Genomic DNA, 27,896 nt, shown 5'->3' with positions numbered 1-27,896 from the left:
GTTTCTTAAACATTATTTTTTATGTTTTTAAAGTATATTGTAGTTTAAAAATTTTATTGTTACACTTTTTTCAAAAAATAATAACAAACATTTAAAAAAATCATTGTCACTTTCTTGTTATTAAATTCTTCTAGTAGCATTATGTAGGCCATAGTGAACTTTCACCTTGTTTTTTTGGGTTATTTCACTTGTGAAACTCATCTCAATGCACCATATGAGATATGCTTTATTTATATAGAAACTAAGGCACCTACACGTAAAAAAGAAATAAGATCATATCTCTTTGTGGGCTCAATTCTCCAGCATCTTCCTGTTGTGGTGCTACAAGTCATTGTAGAAGTCTTGATCTCAGTGCGCACAACTCCCCAGTTCTACTTAGGCCCAAGTGGAGGTAGTTTCAATGAGTCTGTGAGATAGCCAAGTGGTAGGGCCTCCACGTTCCGTGCTAGCTACCAAAGATCAACACCTATAGAAAGTTTTTATGCATTACTATTTAGCAGAGGCCATCGTTGGGAAAAGATGGCCATGGGGGTTTGTCCACCACTCTAACAAGGGTGCGAGGCCATGTTGCACCTTTGGCTTGGCAAATGGTTGCCCTCCACCTCAGGATGGCCAACCAATGCCTGCCCCAATGTGACATAGAGAGGATGCCTTGCTAGAGAAGATGGAAAAGGGGCTAAGCCTTACTTTTAAATTGAATTTTGAATTGTCCAAAGTAGTCAAATGGTAAAAAGTACAATATGCTGCATTATATAATTTCTAAATACCAAACGCTACAAGAAACATGATGGAGGCCAGATCTCTTAAAAAGTGTTTTAAGACTTTCCTTTACGACACGTCGTCTTCAAAGGAAGCGCCACTATACTAGTAATGCCTAAAAACCAAACGCTGTGAGAAATGTAATGGAGGCCAGATCTCTTGCAAAGCCTTGATGCCTCCTTGCTTGTTGTATACCATAATACTACCTAATTGCTCCATCTACAATACATTTAGCTCGAGGAAAGATAGCATTCTCACTTTTGTACACACACACACACACACACACACACACACGCTCATTGCTCTATTATAAATTGACATTATGACTCTCTAAATTTATTTCTTTTGGTAAATTACACACATCCCGTGCGAATCAATATAAACATCCTTATGAGTGCACAGGGTCGCTTGGCCACCTTTGAACCCATGACGTGGGTCATGAAAGATAAAAAAACTCAACCAACCAAGCTAGCTCTAATTTCTATTCACTACAAATCCATGATGCAAAAGGAGCTTTAAAAATTTCTTTGTTACTTTCAATCCGAATTTTCCAAAAGGGCTCCTCTCAAACAAGTCCAAAGAGGGATATTTGGTGAAACTGCATCACCAATTATGATAGACCTCTAGGTTAACTTTGAACTCTCAATAGAGCATTCCAATTGAACTTCGCTTTTGAAAAGGGTTCTATATTTACATTTCATGAATAGACCTAAAACAAATTTTCCTCATAAAATTTTCATCTTTCATCAGATACACGAATGGCTTTAGCCTTTGAAGCTATCTAGACGCCAGGTGCAATATGAGCCACAACAAGCAACTATGCTTAATGGAGAGTGAAAATGCCAAAATACATTGAAATTTGTTGCTCCATTGTTTATCATTCGAACAAACGCCCCACCTTTTGTTAATCTTTGAGACCAGCTGACATTCCATTTTCCAAGGTTCCCTTTGCATTCATAGATATTTCTACAGACCTTAGATAGAGAGAAGGAGCTACCCCTGAAGTAGCATTGTAAAGACCAGGCCAACACACCCTTGAGAAATATGAAACTAGTGTAAGAGGTGGTTTTTGGAGAGCCAAGTCCCCCTCTTTGTAAACATCCTTCCAACACCTCAATCGTGCTTTAAAACATTTATGGTCCCTTTTGGATAAGCTCCAACCATTGAACTTTGCTTGCCATCCAAACCATATAGAGTCTTGCATCCAAAATGGACTCTAGGAAGACCATTTCATGGGAGGAGTCCATTCAACATTTTTGTTGTTCCAAGATTTGCACACAAGGTCAGAACCCCTAGGGATGATGCCAGCATTGGGAACCACCAATTCTTCAAAGTTTAGTCCATTCCAAACTTTGTATTCCTTCATATGGAAACTCTAGATATTTCTTTTAATCAGCAATGCCTAGAAATTTGACGAAGTGGAGGCTCTCAAACTCCTTTTTCTTATAACATGTTGGATAGGTGTTGAATATTCAAAATTCCCAAGCCTCTAAGATCTTTGACCTTACAACATGATTGTCATGCCACTTTGGGAACTCTCCATCAAATTCAATGTAGCACCAAATAAATATTCTTGCCGTTGTAAAGATTTTGTTCAGTTGATATTGTGGTGGCTGCCAACCAGCTAGAACATAAACAAGGAAAAAAAAGTATATAGTGATTTAAGACAAATACCCTTGCAAAAAGGTTAGGTTGGTGATTCTACCAGGAAAATAATCTCTTCCTCAATTTTCCTAAGACCCACTTTCACCTCTGGTTGAAGGATACATTAAACTGCATAGGGATTCTAAGCAATCTAAAAATTTTCCTATCTAGAATAGGTTTGCAACCATCTTGAGACACTATAATTCGACGGGTATCTTTAGAAACTCTATAGCCTATTTTAGAATGGTTAATTCTTGAACTACTTACAGGAAAAAGGAGGTTATGGCACTCCCAAAAAATTCCAAATGACTGACTATTGTTTATCATCAATGCATTGGTATCATTTGCAAATTTCTAAAGACAAAGTTGTTCAAATGCCCCTTCAATAGAGATGCAATTTGTTTTTCCCAGATTAAGCATGTCCTTAACTAGCCTGCCCAAAACATCAAATGAGATTGCATAGAACAAGGGGACAAAGGACGTCTCTGTCTTATAGACTTGTGCAGAGGGATGACTTCAATCAAAGCCCCATTGACAGAAATTCTTGTAGTAGCCTTCCAAGCCTCATATCCCACTCTATTCTATCATATGCCTTTTTTAAATCAATCTTGAAGAAGATGAAGCCCTAGTTTGTCTCTTAAGCATAATCAATACCCTCCCAAATAGACATAATGGCATCCAAGATGTATCTTCCTCCTTACGCAGCAAACGAATAAAATCCTTACACTTATTTTTCTTTAACAATGAAAACATATGAGTGTTGGGTTTATCAATCTTCCCATCCCAAAATGGACCAAGCAAGGGAACCTTGGGCCTCTAGGAGCTCTTCCTTCCTCAATTTTTCTTTTAAAGATATGAGCTCAAGGGAGAAAGAGTTAGTTAGGATAGCCTCAAAGCAATCAATTTGCTCACTAATCATCATTCTTCTATGAGACCTCACTTCTATGGCCTTATTCTTGAATTGAGTTAGGGCTTATTGGGTTTGTTTAATAGCTTTATCCCATGCAGTGAATGCATTAGCATGAGAAGAAAAGGTATACTTAAAAATGCTTTGAACCTTTGCTTGACCAGAAGGGGGTCTAAACAAAAAGCTATCAAGATGATGCCAACCAAATTTGAAGTTGTGATCACCTTTATGAAGCTAAAAAATCATCGGCTTGTGGTCCAATAGAAGTAGAGATAAGTCCACTTTGCAGCTAACCACCAACCAATGCTCCCAAACCAATTTTATTGCCAAAATCTTCTCAACCTTGTAGATCTGAAAGAATTGGCCAATTTATTGTTAGCCCACTCTGAGGCATCCATCAGGGAATGCTTGTCATATAGCCATCTCTTCCTAGATTTTCTTTTCCTTCGCTTGAATGACCTATCCCATAGACTTCCATCTAGCTTTTATAGAGGTGGCCATATTGAAGTCATCTACAAGCATAAGATGGTTAGGTAGGTTACGAATTTTTGATCAGATTAAAGGGAGCCACCTGGATTCCATTCTAGAGCGATAACGAGAGATGAAATGATCATAGAGAGGGCAGACATGCCTTCTCACGGACCAATATCCAACTGAACAACCAATCCCTTTGAAGAAGAAAGTAGGCATGATAGAAGACCTGAAGCAAGAGGAGGATTGGGAGAGTCTATGGTTAGGCTTGTAGACAATCGATGAGTTAGACCATCCTAAATCCAAAAATGGGTAAACAAGAAATACGTCGAAGATAAAGATCTGAGAGATCACGTAACGGCTTTCAGAAGAGTAATTAGAGCAGAGGAAGTTTTGGATTTTGCGACACAGTTTGCGGGATTTGGACTGACTCTGGGAGATGACGCAGCTACATGGTTCGACTAAGTGGAAAGACATGATATTGAGACTCTAGACGAGCTGTTTGAGAAATTCATCGAAGAATTCTCACAAAAAGGCATAGCTCACAATACAGTCTTAGAAATTCATAGATTCAAAAAAAAGACAGTGAATCAGTACACAAAGCGGCATTACAGCTCAAGAGATATGTCAAGTTTTGTCCAAGAGTGGAACTACCTATAGAAGCACGATTAATGCTGATCTTTATCAAGGGAATGAGACATGCACGTCTTCAAAAGGATCTGCATATGATAAGGAGCGTGATGCTAAACGAATTGATCAAAGAAGCTCTTTATTTGGTGGATAATTGTGAGAAATATAAAGAAAAGGATTGTAAGAGTCAAGAGGACGACACATCCTCTCAGCACAATGATTCACATATAAGTGAGTCCATTGAAAAACCAACGGCACCTATTGATCAAGAAAATTTAATCGAAATGGTCAAGAGGTTAGCTCGTTCTGTAATTGCCAATCCAAGGGAGCTTAAGTGGTGCAAATTGAGAGAAAATGGACAAACCATACAAGAGAAGAGTGTTACTATGGCATGGAATATGCTCATGTATAGCCTATTCCAATAGCATCTACTCCACCCAGATACGTTATGGGAAATGCGTCGGGACCAATAGGAGTTGCAAGGCCACTAGGAGTTGCAAGGCCACAGCTTGTCTTTGGACAACAACCTCCATTGGTAGGTGCTAAATTGCCTAAAGACATGAGATACACACAAATGATGGACGCATCTAATAAACAAGTGCTAGTACCAATTAAAATATATCATAACAACCAAAGAGGGTATTGCCTTTGAAGTGACAAAAGATGAGAGAAACACATGGAGTGATGAGGCCGGTACAACCTCACCTCTTGCGTCTTGTCCTAAAGAAAGAAGGTACGAAATGGACAAAAGTTGCAAGCTTCCACAACACAAATTTGGGTTCCAAAGAAGTTGACTCAAGCACACTGAGAGGTCAAGAGTTCATTTGGAATATGAAATGGTTAGATTGTTAACTCTCAAAGTATCAATTACCAAAGTCTGAATCTCGTCGTCACCAACCAAGAGTACAAGAGCTGAAGCAAAGACCGTTGAAGACTCACACAAATACAAGGTCACGGATTCCAAAAAAGTCTCTTCAAACACAAACAAAGTAGGGACAAGTATGGGATTCCAAACGACCAACATCAACAAAACAACCATCAATCACAAAGAAGTGGGTCCCAAAGGAAACCAATAAAACTATTGTTACTGCACCGCCACTTGAATTCTTTCAATTCCTCTTTTGGTTACAGTACAGTTAGAGGAGAACCCACTCTAAGAAACAATGCCAAATACAAAAACCAACCACAAGGCTAAACTGGATTCCAAAGAAGCATCAAACAGATAAGTAATCCTTCAAAAAAGCTCTATAACCTCAATCAAGAAAACGACACAAAAGTCTTCAAAAAATATCACATTGCTTAGAGTAGGAAGCTTCACTAGCAAATGCAAATAAGCAAATTGCTTATACCCCACATCTTGCACAATAGAAATCGTTTCCAAGCATTGATTGTGTATGCATAATAGGGCTGCATTACAAGGCCTACATAGACACATTTTTTGATTGCCAAGCACAACACATACCCTTGGTGATGCCCTATCGTCAAGGAGGACTCCAAATAGGAGGGGGGGGGGGGGGGGGGGGGGCATTCTAAATGCGGACCTAATATTATGAATATTAGAGGGCAATGTTTTGTGACTTGTATTGAATTTATGGGTTCAATTGTGACATTTTTTGACAAAATTCAGAGCATATGCCCTCATAATAGCGTTACAAGAGAAGTACGTGGACAAAAGCCATATATGAGTCCCTAGGGACATGTGTGCAGTGTACATAGTGTTTAGAATTCTATTAGAATGATTTTTCTTTTTTAGTTGAGCTGATTTTTGGTTTTACTTAGTTGTTTTTTTAAGACTTTCTGTCATAATAATCAATATCTAATTCTCCTAAACGATTTTCTCATGTTAAACTGATCATTTAATAGGGGGAAGTTCCAGGGGAGAAAAAGCTAGAATATTGGTTAAGCTAGCAGACCGGCCATAGTAGGGATCCAGAGGAGGGAAAATAGGGATCCAAGGGGGGGGGGGGGGGGGGGGGGGGCATCTGTAAAACGGCCATGTGCAACAATGGGCTTAAAAGACCCTAAGGTTCAGCCCGTTAAGACTTCCAAAATGCTAAGGTTCCAAAATTCAAAGGTTGTGTCCAAAGGTCAAACATTGGGGGAATTGGATGCTTTGTGTGTGTCCCAAAAGACTTTAGCAATCCCTACATAGGAGGGGGCGACCCTTGCAAGTAGGGGATGAGAGAGAAACTCACACACACACACACACACACACACACACACACACACACACACAAGCTCCCTTTACACAAAGGGAATGAGGGACACATGTTAGCTCCCTAGCCCAGATGCCCACAAGGTGTACCCAATTCCTATTGGATGGCCTTGGAGGTGGACCAATGAGAATTAGGCTAGAGTAAATCTAGTTTAATTAATTTAAAAACACTTAATAAAAGAACCAATAAGAATTAAGCTCTCTAGAAGACTATTGGACAGTCTCCCAAGGGGACCAATGAGCATTCTGCAACCCAATGGCTTGCCTGATTCCTATTGGCCAGGAGGCAAAGGGGTCCAATGAGAGTTTAGTTGAATTAAATAATTACCTAAATCTCTCACAAAAGGGGAAAGGGGGACACCTCAGAAGGCTATCACTTATGCTGCTTAATTACCATTGGCTATAAGCCTGGGGAGGTCCAATGGGATGCTAGCAAGAGAAAATAGCAAGAGGGGTCGACCAAGAGAGAGAGAGGGGGCTGATTTTTCAAAGGCATTATCACCTACACACTCACACTAGCTCATGTGTGAAGTAAAGAAGACTCTCTCTCCTTCTCAAGCTTTAATCGAAAGCTTATCACCTACTCCAATCTTGTGAGAAGGAAGGCCTACACCAACAACTCTTGGATTTGTGATGCAAATCCAACCAAGAGCCAAGCTTCATTGCATGCTCATCTCCTCTACCATGCTAATTACTAAGCTAAGCTATGCTAATATGAGTGATTATGTGAGGAGATGTACATCTTTCTCGTAAGAATACTCCTTCTTCCTCTCAATCTACTTTCATACCCCACTAGCTCTCACCAGCACTAGCTAGTATTGAAGGGAACACGATAAATTGTATTGTATAATGTCTCTCTTGATGGGAAAAATCATAATACAAAGCCTTTTGGAGGGGGCACCGGCTCCATGCAAATCCAGTCCTCAAATGTTGTCAATTGCTTAATTTCTCTCTCTTTTGAAGTATTGTTCATGCTATCTAACTAGGTGTTATGCTTTTAGTTGCTTTCTCCACCAAAGCACTCTTGTTAATCTCTTTAGGAATCTATTCTAATGAAATGCTCACTATGTTCATGGTATTTTCCGCTACACATAAGTTACTAGGCCATTAAACGTTACACTTTCTTGAGAAAAAAATTTTAAAAAATCCATAATCCAGATGAAGAATAGATTGAAGAGATGCCTAAGCAATACAAAGAGAAGCAGGTACAAAAAAATGACGACACTTTATGACGTATGTCTCAAAAGCCATATGCACAAGGCTAGAATGTTAGAGGTACGAAAGAATGCCGATCAGCCTTCAACAACAACATGAGGCCAAAAATGACTAAGAATGGTCATCAAACTTCGGGATAGACTAGAAGGACAAACGATGTGGGTGATGCGACTAAATGAAAGCACCCATCAAGTGTAAATTTTTCATCAGACACTTCACGCGATGACAAGGCCATATACAGGAAGTAGATCTTTATACTGTAATCTTCTATCTTGTATGTGACTTAATGAAGCCTAACAAGCAAAAGGGACTAACAATATTGACAAGAACAAAGGGGGCAAAAACGACAGTTCAGTCATCTATCACGATAAATGTCTATAGGAGCAACCAACATTAAACCCAATTTTGGTCATCATCATTGGTTCTCCATGTGTTTGGTAGCCAAAAGGTGCCATAGATTCCCATCAGTCATTCTCAAGATTGAAATTCAAAAAAATAAGCTTAGAAATCCAAATGCAAGTCCAAATCAAGATTATTTTTGTCGGGAGGCTAGGAATAAAAGCTAAGGGTTCAAAAAAAAAAGAAGAGTTTAACCCCTAGCCAAAGGTGCAAATTATTCAAATTTGACGCCATGATAGCCATCTACATACCCTGTACATCATGTATATGAATTTTGGGGAGAAATGGACTATGATAGCTCATATATGGTCATCTATAGCGAATAATCTCATATAAAGCCCTTTTGAAGCAAGTTGCTAACTTGGGGAATTAACTGGGGTTTGTCAAGATTTAATTAAGTCATGTAGCAAGTAGAAGCAGTATAATGATTTACAAAGCGCAAAAAAGCTAATAGTGGCAAATGCCACTTGATCATCTTGATGCAGGAACAAAGAAGTCACCAACAAAGAAGTGCAGACACAACTTGTAGACAAACCATCCTTCGCAAGGTTACATATCTTGTCCTTGATTAAGCAAATGAATGTTGGTGGACATGGGTTTTGAACCTCAAGTCAAAATATTTATCTCCCAGATCTAGCCTCACAGATAGACCTTGTATTGTTGTGCAACTTGGCCTAAAGAAGTTGAAGGTTTTGCCAAACAATTTCTATAGAATTCTTATAAAGTTTCCAATGGTTCACAAGATCTGAAAGCCAATCATTCAATTCTACAGATTGCAGAAGTTGTTTCTGAGAATGAGAAATATTCAAACTTGGCAGATTCACTGGATCGTTTCATGGATGTGAAGGACATAAAGTTCGACCTCAATTATGATTTTCTTGATCATGTGAAGACTGTGTACGTTTGATATTGGACGAACAAGACAAGCTTGTGCAAAGGCTACAACCTATACTTTCTTTACATCAGCAAAGATCGCATCGACATTGACAACCAGGTCATGTCAAGGACGACATGAATTCGAAGGGGGGGAGTGTTGACGTTGGGTCAACAGCACGACATAGCTCAACAAAGCCTTATTTTCTAAGCGTTATGGAATGTTGAGGATTATGGTTATAAACATCATTAGTAAAGTAGTTAGTCTAGTTGCAAAAGCTGGGGTGCAATGGCACTTCCAGATTGTATATACCAAGTCATTTGACCCCTCAAACTCTATTTTTGGTTAACCTAAGGTAGCCTTAGTATATAAGGTACCTAGGTCACTTTTGTAAATACACTTCATCATAATCATAGTTTTAAGTTGTCGTTGATTGTGTGTGAGAGACAAAGAGAGAGAGCGTGAGCTTCATCCTGACGCAACTCCCCACTCGCTCATTGCATGGGAGATCCGACTACACCATCGCGCTAGCCTCGGCAAGAGATACAAAACAACGCTAAGCATTCCTCGTGGAATGGAGCGAACATGCTCGTGCATCTACGAGCTATTTGCGGATGTAAGTATATAAAAGGATGTCTTTTTCCTGCTTGCAAGTAGTCGTTAGAATCTTAGCGACATAAGCTGCGCATAGGTCCTCATAGATTTTAGTTTCCGGCATTTCAAAAATTTGTTGTCTTTATACTACACGTTTTTTGCAGATGGGTTTAGAGCGAAGGTTTTGAGTGTAGAGGTGTTCGAACAGGTGTATCCTAGTGAGGGGATGGTGTTCCTTAAGTTTCATACGATTCTAAATTGATTTGATGGGTCTCCTTTCGTTGTGTGTATGTGGGTAGGTGGTGTAGTTGAGAGCAGTGAGATTCTAGATTGTGGTTTAGTTGGACTTCCAGAGTGTTGTTTGTGTAGGATGGTCTCAGCTTGACAAGCTAAAGAGATTTCCTCCATGTACCTATCATGCCATCTGTGTCCGAAATTGAATTATGTTGATCTAGGTTGTGTTGCATGCACTTTATGGGTGGTGTGATTCGCTCCCGCAACATTGGCGTCGCTGCCAAGAGGCTACAAATAGAGAATACAAGCTAAGGGTTATTTAAAAAAAATAAAAAATAAGAAAGAAACTATAAACCATAGCCTAAGATGCAAGTTTTTCAAAGCTAAAGCAATGATAGCCACCTACATACCTCGTATGTCACTTATATGAATTTTGGGGACAAATGGACAATGATAGCTCATCGATGGTCATCTATCGCAAAAGATGTCAGATAAATCCCTCTTGATGCAAGTTACTAGCTTGGGCAATTAACTGGGGTTTGTTGGGCTTTAATTAAGTCATATATCAAGTAGAAGCAGTATAATGATTTACACATCACACAAAAGCTAACAGTGGAGAATGCGGCTTTGATCACCTTGGTGAAGGAACAAAGAAGTCCTCAATGAAGAAGAGAAAACACAAGTGGTAGACAAACCAACATATCTTGTCCTTGATGAGGTAAATTGAATGTTGAACATGGATCTTGAACCTCAAGGCAGAAAAAAAATTATCTCCAAGATTCGGCCTGACAGACAGACTTGGCATCGGAGTGCAACTTGGCCTAAATAAGTTGAAGGTCTATAGAATCCTTACAAAGTTGTCATTGGTTCACAAGATCTGTAAGTCAATCATTCAATTCTACATATTGTAGAAGTTGCTTCTAAAAATGAGAAAGACACAAAATTGACAGATGTTCATCATCAGTTATGATTTTTCTCAATCATGTGAAGACTTTGTACATCCGATCGGACGAACAGGACGAGCTCATGCAAAGACTACAGCCTATAGTTTCTTTACATCAGCAAAGTGAAACAAAGACCGCACCAATATCGACAACCAGGTCATGTTAACTCGAAGGGGGGGAGTGTTGATTGTTGGGTCAACAGCACGACATAACTCAACAAAGCCTTTTTTTTAAAGAGTTATGAATGCTGAGGATTATGGTTATAAACATCATTTGTAATAAGTAGGTAGTCTAGTTGCAGAAGTCGGGGTGCAATGGCACTTCCAGATTGTAAATACCAAGCCATTTGACCCCTCAAAATCTATTTTTGGTTAACATAAGGTAGCCCTAGTATATAAGATAACTAGGTCACTTTTGTAAAAACACTTAATAATAATCAAGTTTTAAGCTACCGTCGACTGTGTGTGAGAGAGGAAGAGAGAGAGAGAGAGAGAGAGAGAGAGAGAGAGAGAGAGAGAGATCGTGAGCTTCATCCTGGCGCTACTCCTCGCTCTCTCATCACATTGGAGATCTGACTGCACCATCGCGCTAGCCTCAGAAAAAGCTACACGACAACACCAAGCATTCCTCACAGAACGGAGCAAAGGCGCCGACACACCTACAAGCTACTTGTGGTCATAAGTATATCAAATTATGTATGTTTATTGTGTGCAAGTAGTCATTAGAATTGTGGCGACATAAGCTACGCATAGGTACTCAGAGATTTTAGTTTCAAACATTTTAGAATTTTGCTCTGTCTTTATACGCGTTTTCTGCAGATGGGTTTAGAGCGAGGGTTTTGAGTGTAGAGGCTTTGGGGATAGGTGTATCCTAGGGAGGGGATGGTGTTCCTTAAGTTGCATACGATTCTGACATGATTTGATGGGTTTCCTTTTGTTGTGTGTATGGGTAGGTGGTGTAGTTGAGAGAAGTGAGATTCTAGATTGTGGTTTAGTTGGCCTTCCAGAGTGTTGTACGTGTAGGATGGTCTCAACCTGACAAGCTAAAGAGATTTCCTTTGTGTGCCTATCGTGTCATCTGTGTCCTTGATTGACATTATGCTGGTCTAGGTTGTATTGCATGCACTTTATGGGTGGCGTGATTCGCTCCCGCAACTATCTATTTTTGTTTTTGCAAAACTCACAATGGTTAGTGTATTATATTAGCATAACCAAAAAATTACAAAATCAATTCATACCGAGCCATGACGTCTCCTCAGTAACCATAGGTAAATCATTTGATAGGGAACCACCCTTTGACACTTTGTAAGAGACCTCCACTCAAGAACCCACAAAACTATCCAGTCATTGTGGCATCAATAGCCCTATTCCACTCATTAGAGTTCATACATTTCCATATGGCAACAATTGCTTCCTTGATTTTTTCATATAGCTAGTGGTAGGCACGATCTCGAATTCCCACCCCAAGAAGTATGGCGCACGATCTCGTGCAACCACACCTATCATGTTCATGGGTTGTACAAAAGTACAATTTGATGTGTTGTAAGTAGTGCTAATGCATCTATTCCAAAGACAATGGCTTTGTGAAGTATCCATGGGCTAGTTTAACAGACGTAGGCCCAGACGTAGGCTCAGCTGCAATGACCTTGAGACTTGGAATATTCAACAAAGGTGTTTTCAACATGTAGAAGGACTTTATGGACATGTTTTCAATTATGACTATAAGAGTTTTATTGTTCAGTATGAAATGATGTCATGGGACCAAGATTCTTTTCCATGAATTCTCCTTTTGTCTTCCTGGGATGCTTCCAACCTAGTGTTGTGTGTAGGGGTGGACGCCTAGTCGGTTTGTTTTGAGTATTTAAAATGTGAAACTACGAATCTACTTGTTTTGATTGTGTGTGTGTGTGTGTGTGTGTGTGTGTGTGTGTGTGTGTGTGTGTGTGTGTGTGTGTGTGTGTGTGAGAGAGAGAGAGAGAGTGAGAGAGAGAGAGAGAGAGAGAGAGAGAACTATAGCGTAGTACCTACACTGTCTACAAAGAATCTGAGGATGGTAGTTTCCAAGAAGATGGTTTTCAAACTCATGCTCTTGGTCCTTCAGACCGTGGTGTGCACACCATCTTTCAAGGCCATCATAGGAAGCAATAGTAGAAACCCCTCCAAATCAATACATGACACCGCATTCTAATTTGGGGGTTTTTCATATTCTCAAAATAATGTGCAAGAAATAGTTGACTTGGTGGACTTTAGTACGAACCCTAAACTAGGCTAGCCTCCTTCCCCCCCTCCTTTCATCCGCCTTCCCCCCCTCCTTTTGTGAGGTCCCCACCCCGCCGTTTCCAATGGCGGATCTTATCGTGAACCCGGTGGCCACTAGACAAACAAAATGGTTCAGGGTTCGACTAGCGGACGATCTCTCATCACAAAGTGAGTCGAGTTCGAGCCTACTAGCAGGGAGATCTAGCTCCACTTCGTACGGGACTCATACTTGAACTATCTAGCGATCCTAAGACCCACCTTCCAAGAGGAGAGAAACCCCGAGCGCCTTTTCCCCATGTTTCAGAGGCACGTACACTCGAGATTTTACCGCTCTAGGGGCAATGAGTATTACCAATATCGAAGTAAGCACAATGGGGACAGAGAGTTCCCGACCAATCGGGACCACCCATCTCATAGGCATTGGCAACCTGAGCCTGTTGGGGTATAAAGCCCAATGTGGTCGCCCAGGTAAGTGGGCGGGCCGCTAGGTATGTACACATATTCTTTTGTAAAAACCTAATAAGAACTCACTATGCTCTACACATTACAGTAGAGTGAGTTCACCATATCGCCGTGCTCTTCTTCTCGCACTCTCTCTCATGTCGCACTTCCGCTCATACTCCTTCAACTGGTATCGGAGCTCAGATCGAGGCTCAGGGCAGCACTGCAGGAGGCTAGAGTCACCAACTCAGATTGGAGTGAAATTCGACAGGCAAAGACAGGGCCCCAAATCTCATTCTGAGGTCATCTCGGCCACCGTTCGGCTTCGACAAAGGTCTGCGTAGGCCATTTTCGACTACGTGGTCTCGACGGGTGCAGATCCGACTCTGCAAATTTGGGGTTTTCAGCCTACGACTGCAGGTGCTGAGGATATCGACACTCCCAGAGTGTTGATTTGTGGCTGTCTACACATCAAAGGACGGCTCACAGTTCTTGGAGGCGTGTCACATACAACACGGGCGTATCTACACACAGACTGTAGGGGCCATCCACTAGTTCATCAAGTAGCTTGTGTTTGCTGCTTGATATTCCAGATTTCCTCCTGACATTGCAGGTACTTCCACATGGGATGTATTGTCAGAGATGATGTATGTCTGTTGAGGGTTTGCTGGCTGTGAGTCACGCAGCAAACAACCGCCGCAGCGGTTACAGCATACAGTGGGAAATTTGTTGATGTATGACTTTGTGGGAAGTCTATGTACTGTGAGATTTACTGCAGCCTTTGTTGAGGGTCGAGTGAGGTTTTATTGAGCTGGGGGATTCTCGAATGTTGAGATCCTTTCGGTGATACAGGTCTTGGAGCGATCCCTCGAGCACCCTTAGATAGGCAGCTAGGATGTATTGACTGTGAGTTAGACAGTTGGGATTGCATCTTTGCTTTACTTCCGTTGAGGCATTGTCGCAATCTATGCTTACAGGACAGTGACAGAACAGTCAGAGACAGTACAGGTGCAGGACAGGTTTACCCACAACTTACAGTGTCAGAGAGACAGTGTTTTTGAGCTGTTTTTTGGTCTGTTTTTTAGTACACCAGAGCCATTTTACAAAGGAGACTCTGCCGAAATGTATGCAGAATCTGAATCTTTCTTGGTTCATTTGACAAGTTGATATTGGTTCAGAGGTCAGCTTACAGGGGAAACTCTGCCGAACTTTTCCCAGGAAAGTAAACTACTGTGAAGCGTAGCTATGGCTGGATCACAGGACACTGCTCTTTACAATATCAAGAAGCTGGATGGAACCAATTTCCCATTGTGGAAGAAGCAGATTTGGCACGTGTTGGTACAAAAGAAGCAGATAAAACCTATAAAGCTCAAAGGGATAAAACCAGAAGATATGGACGAAGATGAATGAAGCGAAATGGATGAATTGGCACTTTCTACCATTATACTGACTTTGGCAGAAAGCGTTTACTTCAATGTAGCAGACGAGATGTCGGCTTATCAAGCATGGTTAAAGCTGAGTGATCTTTATGAGAAGCAGAGTGCAGCTTCACAGGTATACTGGCTTAAGAAGCTTGTTGAATTGAAGATGAAAGAAGGGACACCTATGTCCAATCATCTGAATGAATTCAACACAATCTATAGTCAGTTGTCAGCTCAAGGTGTCAAGTTTGATGAACCTGTTAGAGCTATGTTCCTGTTGGTCACATTGCCGGAAAGTTGGGACACTTTTCGCACAGCTTTGAGTAATTCTGCACCTCCAGATGGTTTGAACATAGCAGGTGTAGAAGGAAGTCTGCTTACTGAAGAAACCAATAGAAAGACAATGGACAAAGGCAAAGGAACAGCCTTAGTTGTCAGGGGAAGGACCAAAGAAAAGTACAAAGGTGGAAAGAGGAATCAGTCTCGTAGCAAGTCTCGCAGTGCTAAAGGCAAGAGTGACATAGAATGCTACCATTGTGGCAAGAAGGGTCGCATGAAAAGAGACTGCAGAGAATGGAAAGCACAAAAAGGCAAAGAGAAAGCTGAAGACCATGGTGAGAAGAAAAAGTCCTCAGTGAAGATTCAAGAAATAAATGTGACAAACACTGTTGCAGAGGATGACAGTCTAGTGTCAGGAGACATCTACTTCTTGAAGAATACAATGGACTCAGCTCTTCTTACAGCATCTGATGGAAATGCACTGAGTGACTGGATTATAGACTCAGGGGCATCACATCATGTGTCTCCAAACAAGGAGTGGTTTACTTCTTATGTGACCACTAAAGATCATGTTCGGCTAGGCAATGAGCAGACATGTGAGATCTTAGGTGTTGGAGATGTTCAATTGAAGTTTCAGAATGGATCTTCTTTCACGCTGAAGAATGTGAGACATGTTCCCGCAATTACAAAGAGCTTGATCAGCACAGGTTTAGTTGATGATGCTGGCTACGTCACCACTTTTGGACAGAACATGTGGAAGATATCCAAGGGTTCTATGACAGTAGCACATGGAGTAAAGTCTGGAGGACTTTACATGATTTATGTATCAAATGTCTCTAAAAATGTAATCAATGTAACCGAGCAGCCGAACGTTTCTTTGTGGCATAGCCGGTTAGGACATATGTCCAAGAAGGGAATGGAAATCTTGTCTCGTTCTGGTTATTTGCCTGGCTTTTCATTTAATGATTTTGAATTTTGTGAACATTGTCTGTATGGTAAGCAAACACAGTAGCCACATAAGCATAGAAGCAGTAGAAGAGATACACAGTTGGCACTTGTTCATAGTGATTTGTGTGGACCTATGCCTAACCTATCTCTAGGGGGAGCTTCTTACTTTATGACATTTATAGATGATTACTCGAGGAAAGTATGGGTTTACTTTCTCAAGCGTTTAGTGTTTTCAAAACGTTTGTGACACTTGTGGAGAATCAGAGTGGCAAGAAGCTTAAATGCTTACGCACTGACAATGGTGGAGAGTATGTTTCAAAGGCCTTTCAGGACTTTTGTGAGTCAAAACGTATAAAACGTGAACTTACTGCTCCTTACAATCCTCCTCAAAATGGTGTTGCTGAGAGGATGAATAGGACCATACAAGAGAAGGTCAGAAGTATGTTGTCTAATGCACAGCTGCCAAATGGGTTTTGGGCTGAAGCTGTATCAATAGCTGTTCATCTTGTAAATAGATCTCCTAGCAAGGTTTTGCAGAAGGATTCAGTTCCAGAGATGGTATGGTCAGGCAAAATGCCCTCATACAAGCATCTCAGAGTCTTTGGCTGTGATGCATATACTCATGTTCCAAAAGAATTTAGGAACAAACTTGAGCCAAAGAGTAGAAAGTGCATCTTTCTAGGCTATGGTAATTCTGGTGAGATGGGGTACAGACTTTGGGATCCCGAATCCAGAAAGGTTGTCCGTAGCAATGATGTTCACTTTAATGAATCCAAATATCATTCTAAACCAGAGAGGGTTGAGGAGATTAGAAGAGTTGTCTTCCAAGAAGATGGACCTGCACGTGAAAGACAAAATGTCAGGGCTCAAGAGGAGCAAGGACAGGATAGAGTGGAACCACAGGTTGTGGCTGAGCCTGAGCCACCTATTGTGCGTAGATCTAGACGTATCACGCGACCTCCTAATAGGTTTGTTCCATCTATGAACTATGTCATGTTAACTGATTGCAATGAGCCTTCATGTTACAAGGAAGCAGTGCAAATGAAGGACTCCGGGAATTGGCAATTGGCCATGCAGTCAGAGATGACAACTCTGCATAAAAACAAGACATGGAAGCTAGTTAAATTACCATAGGGCAAAAAGGCTCTACCTTGTAAATGGGTTTACAGGTATAAGATCACCGCTCATGATAGTCAGCCAAAGTACAAAGCAAGGCTTGTTGCCAAGGGCTTTAAGCAAGAACAAGGCATTGACTACATTGAGATGCTTTCTTGCATTGGTTGCCATACTAGATGTGGTGTTGCACCAAATGGATGTCAAGACAGCGTTCTTGCATGGTGATTTAGATGTGGAAATTTACATGCAGCAGCCAGAAGGGTTTGTTGAGAAAGGCAAGGAAGATTGGGTATGCCAGTTGTTAAAGAGTCTTTATGGCTTAAAACAATCACCGAGGGCATGGTACCATAAATTCCACAAGTTTATGCTTTCTCAAGGCTACAAACGTAGTGAGTTCGATCACTGTCTATATACAAAGATGGCTAAGGATGGCAGTTGGCTGATCCTTATTTTGTATGTGGATGACATGTTGATTGCTGGCAAGCACTTGGAAGAAATTTCAGCTTTGAAGTCAAAGATGGCAAAATCGTTTGACATGAAAGACATGGGTGAGGCAAGTCATATACTTGGTATGCGCATTGAGAGAGACAGATCAAAGAAGTTGATTTGGTTATCTCAAACAGAGTATATTGACAAGGTTTTGCAACGTTTCAATATGGAGAAGGGAAAGGCACTGAGTGTTCCATTGCCACCATATGTGAAACTTAGCAAACAAGATTGTCCTATGTCTGAGGAAGAACAGGCTGAAATGGATAAGATTCCATATGCGTCTGCAGTGGGTAGTTTGATGTATGCAATGATTGCTACTCGCCCAGACATTGCATTTGCAGTGGGAGTAGTAAGTCGATACATGTCAAACCCAGGCAAGAAACATTGGGAGGTAGTGAAAGGAATATTGAGATACCTGAAAGCTACAAAGAGTATGCGTATATGCTATGGGAGTCAGGAGCTAAGTGTAAAGGGTTTTACAGACTCAGATTATGCAGGTGACTTAGACAACCGAAGGTCTACGTCAGGGTATGTCTTACATTGGCTGGTGGAGCAGTATCATGGCGTTCTAGATTACAAGATTGTGTTACTCAGTCTACTACAGAGGCTGAATATGTTGCAGCATCAGAGGCATGCAAAGAATCAATTTGGCTTAATCGACTAGTAACAGATTTGGGAATCAAAGAAGAGATGCCTGTGTTATATTGTGATAGTCAAAGTGCTATACAATTGGCTCACAATCCAGTTTATCACGCAAAGACAAAGCATGTGGATGTGAAGTATCATTTCATCAAGGAAATGCTCGAGGATAAGCAACTTCAGTTTGTCAAAGTTCACACCACAGAAAATCCTGCTGATCTACTTACAAAAGAACTTCCCTCAGAGAGCTTTGCGCATTTTTGCAAGCAGTTAGGTGTAGGGTAGTACATCTCTTGTATATTAGCTTGTATAGTAGCTTCTCTCACACTTAAAGTACCACATTGGACTTTAAGTGGGAGGTTGTTGGGGTATAAAGCCCAATGTGGTCGCCCAGGTAAGTGGGCGGGCTGCCAGGTATGTACACATATTCTTTTGTAAAAACCTAATAAGAACTCACTATGCTCTACACATTACAGTAGAGCGAGTTCACCATATCGTCGTGCTCTTCTTCTCGCACTCTCTCTCGCGTCACACTTCCGCTCGTACTCCTTCAGAGCCAAGCCCCCACTTTCCACCCCCACACTCACACTTCCTTGTGTGACCTAATTACTACCACAAAGGTTGTTCAACATAAAGATTCCTTGTTTAATTCCGAATCACATTGTTTGTTAATACAGCCCTTCAACCAGTATTGCAAACAGCACCAAGACAGAACTCTAGTAAAAATTCTACTCAAACTTATTCATAAAAGTTCCAATGTTCTGGAGGTACAACATCCCCCCTCCAGCGAGATTTCACTCCTCCCGTTGTCGCCTAGCTGCCCATACAACTAGGTATGTCCACCGCATAGAAAGCACGTCATGGACACTCCCACCGCATAGAAAGCAAGTCGTGGGTATCCACCGCATAGAAAGCAAGTCGTGGATTCAAGAGCCCTTAACGAGGAACTCTGCCCCCTATGATTAGTAGGGGGGTCAAGACTGATTCAACATTGGAAATAAAATGAACATGTCGAGCTAAATTTTCCCTAGCAGACATTCTTTCCTAATTGCAACCAGCATACCCATCAATCATTTCCTTCCTACTTTAGAACTTAATGTACAAAGAATTCAATGCCGAGGTTTCTGACGGATTTCTCCAACATGTTTGGGGATATTTTCATTCCTAACTAATTGTGTGCAATGTTAAATTAAACAACTTGAATGAAATTATGGTCTACCTCTTCCATTTCTTCGTCGATGGCCCGTGAGATGGCTGGTATTTGTTCCTCCATGGGAGCTTTTCCCTTCCCGTTCACCTTGCTCGTTCCTGCCTCGTGGTCGTGGGCTCTACCAAAGCGAGTCCTCTTAACCGGGGCCATTTTAAACTCACTACTTTAAGTAATTAACTTGGGAAAAGAGCTAATGTCCGTAAGCGTCATAACAAGCCAAATGATAGATTAGCAACATCAAACAATGCCTGCTACATGAGAGGTTTAGATTTTTCCATATAGCAATCATTATGGATGACACATAATCCTGTGGGAACCGGCTCTAAAGATAATTACTCGGCTTACATGATTAAGAATAATAGGATTTCACTAATGGAATTACCAGAGAGATGAATTAAGCACCATTAATCTCTTCCCTAGCAAGTAGAGGGTGCAGAATCACCGCATGCATAGGTGTGAGAAAAACCACCTCTTAGAGACTTAATGATAGATTTATCTTACCTTAATTATATCTTAATGCATAACAGAGATGGATCTAGATCAGCTACAATATTAATGCGTGATAGAAAGAGTGATTCTCATCAATCTACACAATTACGAGCTTACCGATTAATTACTATGCTACCTAGGGAGAGAAAATTCTAATAATCATGCACTTAATCGTTAATTAAGAGTGATGAATGGCTGATAATTCAGCTATGGGATAATGATTACATAATAGAATATGGTTAAGGAGAAATTAGAGAGTAATTATAAAGAATTACGACTAGGAATAAGCATAATAGACGAGAAATTTAGATGGTAATGAAAAGGATTTGCAGAAAGAATTAATTAAACCGTGGTTACCGTGATTAAGGGCTTATAATCTTCTCGATTCTCTGATCTAATCGAGCTTCTTGAGGCAAGAATTCGACAGCACCTCCCTCCTTGCTTCTCCTTCAAAAGGTGTGTGTTCCGGCAGCACCTTCCCAGAGTGTGTGTGTGTGTGTGTGTGTGTGCAGGTCTTTAAATAGGCTCCTACAAGCTGAAAATCGATTTGTGCTGCTATAAGCGTCTGAGTGAGCACTCAGTCTCTGCATTGGCAAGTTCAGTTCCCCTACCCACCAAGTGTCAAGTTGGCTTGGTTAATTGACTCTGAGACTTAGTTACTGGCTTGGAAACTCTCCCAGGACTCCCACAAAGCAAGAGGGCGCCCCCTAGCTACTAAAGCTGATCTGGAGTGGGTTGGAACCTGTTCCCACACAGTCCCGGGCCCCCGGTACCTCCCCGGGCAATTTTGAGAAAATTTGATTCTAGGCTGAAACGGGTCATACGAGTCGGATTTTGATGCCGAAAATTGCTATAGCAAGCTCTAACTAAGGCGTACTGGCCCGAGTACCTGCCATATTTAGCAGCCCCCGGGGTCCGAAAATACATTTTTTTGAAATTCGGGGTACGGGTGCAATTTTTCGAGACGATCAAAACTAGACGGATCGGGTGACCAAAAACTTACTATTTTTGGAACTTTTTTACAAAAATTATTTTAATTCACATTTCAGAGCTTTAAAACATTCTAAACATCATGGCACTGACAGAATCTGAAAAACTGCTAAAAATAGTAACTTATTCCATTATTTTTATTTCAAGTTACAATGGTGTTCTTTTTTTTATTTGGGTCAGAGACCTTACACCTTTCATCCACCTCTCACCCTCCTTATATTGTGGCTATAGGTTTGTGCCTATATCTCATCATCAGCCTCCATTTCCATCTTTATTTGTAATGTATCTATCTACAATCATTGGTTGTCCATGCTTTTCTCTATTGGAGATCCCATTTGGTATGCTATGGCATTGTTTTTTAATCAAGTATATATATATATATATATATATATATATGTATATATATATATATATATATATATATATATATATATATATATATATATATATATATATATATATATATATATATATATATATATAGAGAGAGAGAGAGAGAGAGAGAGAGAGAGAGCTTTTGGTATGCAGCTCTGCATACTGATTTTGGGGTTTTTCGAATTCTCAAAAGGCTCTACAAAAACCTTTGACTTGGTGGACCTTAGTACACTTATGAGAGAGAGAGAGAGAGAGAGAGAGAGAGAGAGAGAGAGAGAGAGAGGTGTTAATTCGATAGGTTGGTGACAGTGGGTATTTTCTCTTACTTCTATGTCATAGCCTACATGCTTGTTGCCCATCATCAATCTTGCTCAAGGCTAGCAAGCATTGCAAAATATACTCCGATAAGCATACATGCAAGACAAGTACAAAGACTTAATCCTAGTTGACCATGGAGCCTAAAAATTAATCAACCCGTTTGATGCCACCTATGTATCCTTGCATTATTCATGATGGGTGGTTGTGGAAGGAAAAACTGCATGCAACTAAATATTTAGAGATGCATGGAACTTTCTTTCATGAGGGAGGCATGCCTGGAGAGTACTCACATAAGAAGGCACACAAATGAGTGCTCTCGCAAACACAATTAAAAAAATCTTAGAATCATAGAACACGCTATGTATTAATGTGGGATATATACACAAAGATGGCTTTGTTCATGATAAAAAGAGCCAGAGAGTTTTCTGTACAATAGATATTTGGGGTATATTCACTATTCGAAAATGTTTCGATTTTCAATCTGAGAGAGAGAGAGAGAGAGAGAGAGAGAGAGAAATCACAATTGGTCAAGGCAAAGGTAATGGAGATGTGCAATTACCTGGTGAAAGAATGAAGGTAAGACCCACATCTTAAGTGTAGGTGAGCTAATATTATTGAAGTATTGATAGGAGGGGCCACCTACTCCATTGACTCCAGCCTCTTGAAAAGCGATCAACAGTGCCGTTCACCAATATCAAGAGTCCATGTTTGAAGAGTGTAGTTACTCTTAATATAATTCATATTCAAAAGTGATCAAGAGTGCGACTCACCAATATCAAGAGTCTATGTTTGAAGAGTCTAGTTAATCTTAATATATTTTGTATTCAAATAAATATATTGTGGAAGGTGATATACTATAGGCAATCATTTTCATCATCTTTCAATGGCACATATGAAAATGGTAGCTTAGATTCCATAATTCCCGCTTATAATCAAGCAAAAATATCACATGAACAAGGAAAATAACAAAACAATAATTTTCTAAAAGAAAACACTTCACATTCTTTGATCTATATGATCTCAACATTCTTCACCAAAATGGAAGCTATACAACTGTAAAAAAAATTCTAGTAACTTCACCAAAATGGAAGCTATACAACTATAAAAAAACATTCTAGCAACTTCAACCATCACTGGTATAGTGCAGAGATAGTGTAGTCGAAGAAAAAGTGCAGAGATAGTGTTTGCTAAATTAATGAGACCTCACATGAAATTAAGTATTGTCAAAATATACCGAGAGTTGACAATGTTATGTATGCTATCCTCTTTGACTGAATTTTTTTGCTAGATTTTTTGTTCGCTCGACAAATCTTGCTCGGTCTTTGGAATTCCTCGCTCCTTCATCATCCTCATACTCTCTATTGATGATATGCTCATTGTTGAGAAGTCTAAACATGAGATTTCCATCTTGAAGAAGTCACGTAGCGGGATAGAAAACGTGGAATGCTGGAGTTGTCTCCGGAAACATATATCCACAAGGTCTTGTAGTGTTTTAATATGCAGGGGGGGAAGCTACATTAAATAACCCAATGTAGGAATATGCAAAACTTGAGCAAGAATGATGCTCCAAAATCTGATGCTGAGAAAGTGGAAATGGTCAAAGTGCCATATTCTTCATCAGCAATTGGCAATCTTATGTATGCCATGGTAGACAGGAGACCAGACATTGCTTTTGCAGTGGGAGTGGTTAGAAGATTTATGGAAAATCTTAGTAGAAAGCAAGGAATGAAACACATCTTGAGGTATCTAAATGGTATGGCAAACAAGTGCTTATGCTTTGGGAATAGTGATGAATTCATTGTGGGCCACATAGATGCCGATTATATGGGTTGTGTAGATAGTCTAAGATCCATGTCTGGCTATGTTTTTTTGTTTGCTAGAGTAGCCGTGTCATGAAGATCATGTTTCAAAAAATTGTACATCATCTTCCACCACATAGCCAGAGTATGCAATAGTTTTAGATACTAGCAAGGAAACTGTGTGGTTAGCTTGGCTAGTGGAAGATCTTGGCATAACTCAAACTCCAGTGTTGCATTGTGATAGTTAAAATTGCAATTGCATTAGTAAAGAGCCCCCTAATTCACTCCAAGTCAAAACACATAGAAGTCTGTAATCATGTGATACAAGATATATTGGCTAGCAAGCGCATGGAGCTAGTCAACATTCATACGGGGATGACAACCTTGCAAATGCTCTCAGGAAGAGCCTACCCTAAGAGTGCCGTTTTCACACATGACAGGTGTAGGGTGAAGCCACATGATTGCTTCATGGTTGTATAGATGTACATATATAGGCCACTTGGGCCAAATTGGCCTTCAAGTAGGAGATTGTTAGGGTTCATGCAATCTTTAGTATTAATGAAGAAGCTTTAGTCTCCATCTCTCTCTCTCTCTCTCTCTCTCTCTCTCTCTCTCTCTCTCTCTCTCTCTCTCTCTCTCTCTCTCTCGTGTGCACATGTGCACATGTGTGTGTGTGTGTGTGTGCGCGCACACACACACGTGCTTGCAAGAGGTCAATATCTCTACTTCTATATCTCTTAGCGAGAGAGCGAGAGAGAGAGAGAGAGGAAATGAAACGAAATGAAATTTTATACTTTGGATTATGTACTCTTTTATATGGATAAACGGTTGAGTTGTAGCTCTATGGCTACACCTCGGGGCGGTCACTTAATATTTATGTGACTATCATGTGACTAGAGTTAGGATATGGAGCTAGCTAGTCAAACAGAGATTTGGAGCGAGGTTTTTTTTTGGGGAGGGGGAGCCACCTGTCCACCACCATGGCTACCCTCGTTGGCCACCACCACCTCCTCTCATCCCCCCTATCCTTTGCTCTTTGCTCTCGAGATCTGTCTTCCTCTCCGTGCCTCCACTCTCCTGATCTCTCTACCTCTCCCTACATCCACACCTCCTTCTCACCCCTCCTCTCTCAAACTCCAACTTCTCTCTCTCTCTCTCTCTCTCTCTCTCTCTCTCTCTCTCTCTCTCTCTCTCTCTCTCTCTCTCTCTCTCTCTCTCTCCCCATCCCCCCTCTTCCTCGATCTAAAGCTCGCTTCACCAAGCTCACTTATTGTACTTCCCTAGGTGAGTTTTGTAGAAGGGGTTATTAATTTTCATTTTTTCTCATAGTTTCACATACGGAAGGGTACTGTAAAATAAAATTGGGAAAACACTTTACAGATTGAATAAAAAAGGGGTTTTTTTTTTTAATTCACAGATTAGGAGTTTTATAAATAGTCCTTGAATGGACGGGATATACACAATTTATACATAGTGACTCCCCCCGCCCCCCCCCCGAGGGTTATTTGGTTAGTAGCACAAATGATCATAGGTCTACCAGTGGATTCATAGTTTCCCTTGGGAGTCTTTCTATCACATGGAGTAGCAAGTAGCAACCTATGGTTGCTTTATTGAGAACAGAGGTAGAGTATATGGGTGTTGTAGTGGTGGCATGTACGGTAGCATGGTTGGGATTCCTACTTCTGGACTTTGGTGTACGTGTATAGGGGTCTGTTGTCATCTGTTGTGACAACATTATTAGCATATGATTGGCTCAAAAACCATTTTTTCATACGAGGATGAAGCATATTGAGGTGCACTACCACTTCATCAAAGAGAGGGTCTTGGTAAGTGGCATTGACCTTGACTACATGATGATATATGAGCGTATGTTAGATATCTTCATGAAGGCCCATGGAGCGCAAAAGCTGTGAGTGATGCTTGATATATGGAATATGGCATTGAGCTTGAGGGGGAGTGTTGAAATGTTAGGCTCAACACGTACTACTCTTGGATGATTGTCATCAACAATCAGCATCACTGGCATGCCTTGGTGGATATGCATATCTTTGCCAATGATACTATAACTAGACTACACCAACTTGGCCTACTTACCAAAGTGATGGCATACTTATCCATCCAGATCACTTACTAGTAGTTCACATTAGACTATTGTAATAGTTTTTCCCTATGTTTTACTTTCCGTTTTATGCAGTGTAGATTGATTATCTTGAGTTAGCGATGAAGAAGAAGTACAAGGGTTTTGCCTCCATCTTTGTGTGTATATGTCTTCTTGGAAGATCTCTCTTTCTCTATCTCTTAGATGAATTGTGTTTTATTTCCCATAAAAAGTTCTATGAATGGCAAGCAAGAGCCTCAAGCAACGGTTATTGGGCATTGTTGAAGCTCAGTTCCTTGGGGGGGGGGGGGGGGGGGGTCTCCATTGATAAAACATCAACAAATCATGCTATGGAGAATAGTTGGATTAGCACTCAATTAATTGCTTCAACACACACAAAGTCCTTGAGAAAGGTGTAGGTTCATTGGTTTAGCACGATAAGAACAACGGCATGGAAGCTTGACGAGGGCAACAATGATAGTCTTTCCACCATGGAGATTGGCATGGCACACATGGTAGTGGCCTTGGTGCTAGATTTCTAGCTAGGTGGTTGTTGCCGCAATATGATTTAGCTAGAGAGAGGCTTGTGAGCATCACAGAGGGGCAAAAGGAGCTCCCTATAAATGATTTTGACTTGTGTTTTGGAGTTCAAGTTTTTGGTGTTTGAACCCATGAGTCAAAGAGTTCAAGGCACACACATCTTGCAAGGAACCAACACGACATATACAAAACACTGCAATGTGCCTGCAATTTGTTGTTTTTGGGTAGATTATGAACATGATGTGCTCCAAAAGTTCATTGTATTAGAACATTTAGACTTGATATGTTCACAACTCATGAATAGGGATTCTTGGACATAGTGGGATCTATAGTTTAATTTTTTTGTGAGGCAAACAATGCTGGTGGTAGAAAATTAGAGGTGTGTCGTAGTAGAACGCCTCTATGGGGGTGTCCATAACAGAGGGTGCTAAATTTTAAGCATCTCAACTGAATGGCCGAATGTGTTTTTAGCTAATTCTCATTCAATTGATTTCTAGATCTTTGCTTACTAGCATTATTTCCTGCAAGCATATCAAACCATATTGAAATCACTTGCAATGAAAACGTTTTTAGATAGTTTTGCAATCTCTTGTCATCACTAAGATTAGTCAGCAAGGGAGTTAGGAGCATATACACTAACTAAGGTGTAATTGTTAGAATCAAATAAGGTGACATCTACCTAGAGACCTTTTGCTAAAGATCGTATGTCTATAATAAGGTTGGTCCATTTACACGAAATTCCCAAAGCAGTACCACCTCTACCAACAACATGAATAGCGCAATGCCCTTTATTTTACTTATTTGACATGTTTTGAGATAGGGCAGTGTGTGTGTGTGTGTGTGTGTGGGGTGGGGGGGGGGTGGGGGGGGGGGGGGGGGGGGGGGGTGGGGGTGGGGGTGGGTGTTTTTACATAAGGCCCTCAAGTTAGTATACAAGTGCACCCTTAGCTCCCATTATAACATCATTAATTCGTCATCGAGTTTGTTGGTTCAACAATCTCTCTCTCTCTCTCTCTCTCTCTCTCTCTCTCTCTCTCTCTCTCTCGTGCATTCTCTCCCAAGATCTACGCTTCCACATTATTGACTTTACATGAAATCCATTTCAAATTTATAAAATATAGTTATAAATTTGAGATTTATTTAGGGCTTGGTTGCATGAGGTTGTTTTTTTTTTCCGAGAAAAAGATCCTTCTATTAGTTACTGAGACTGTCCATAGGGCTACAACCACCTCTTCAAGAGAGGGCTACAACAACCATGGTGGGAGACTCTCCCAATATAAAAAACAGCATATGTACAATGGGGCTAAATCAAGAAATGGGGGGAGGGAAAAGCCACACAGGTGGTCGGTAGTGCCATCGGAGTACACCCTGTACCATGGTGTAGAAAGGCTCAGGACGCCAGAGTCGAAGGACCCCAAGTGTATTGTCGAGCCGTGGAGAGAGCAGGCATCAACCGAAGAACTGGTAGCCACACCTGCTGGGCCAAGGGACAGTCCCAAAGACAGTGACACTGACTCTCTACAAGATGGTCACAAGCTGCACATGCAACCGAGAGACCGCTATGCACTAGCTAGCTCCCAACTATTGTAGCTCTGTGTGC

Source organism: Adiantum capillus-veneris, chromosome 1 (genome assembly GCF_014529385.1).
Source record: "Adiantum capillus-veneris isolate H3 chromosome 1, ASM1452938v2, whole genome shotgun sequence".
Taxonomy (NCBI): domain Eukaryota; kingdom Viridiplantae; phylum Streptophyta; class Polypodiopsida; order Polypodiales; family Pteridaceae; genus Adiantum; species Adiantum capillus-veneris.
The sequence above is the reverse complement of the archived record's forward strand: the minus strand, read 5'-3'. Positions refer to the sequence as shown.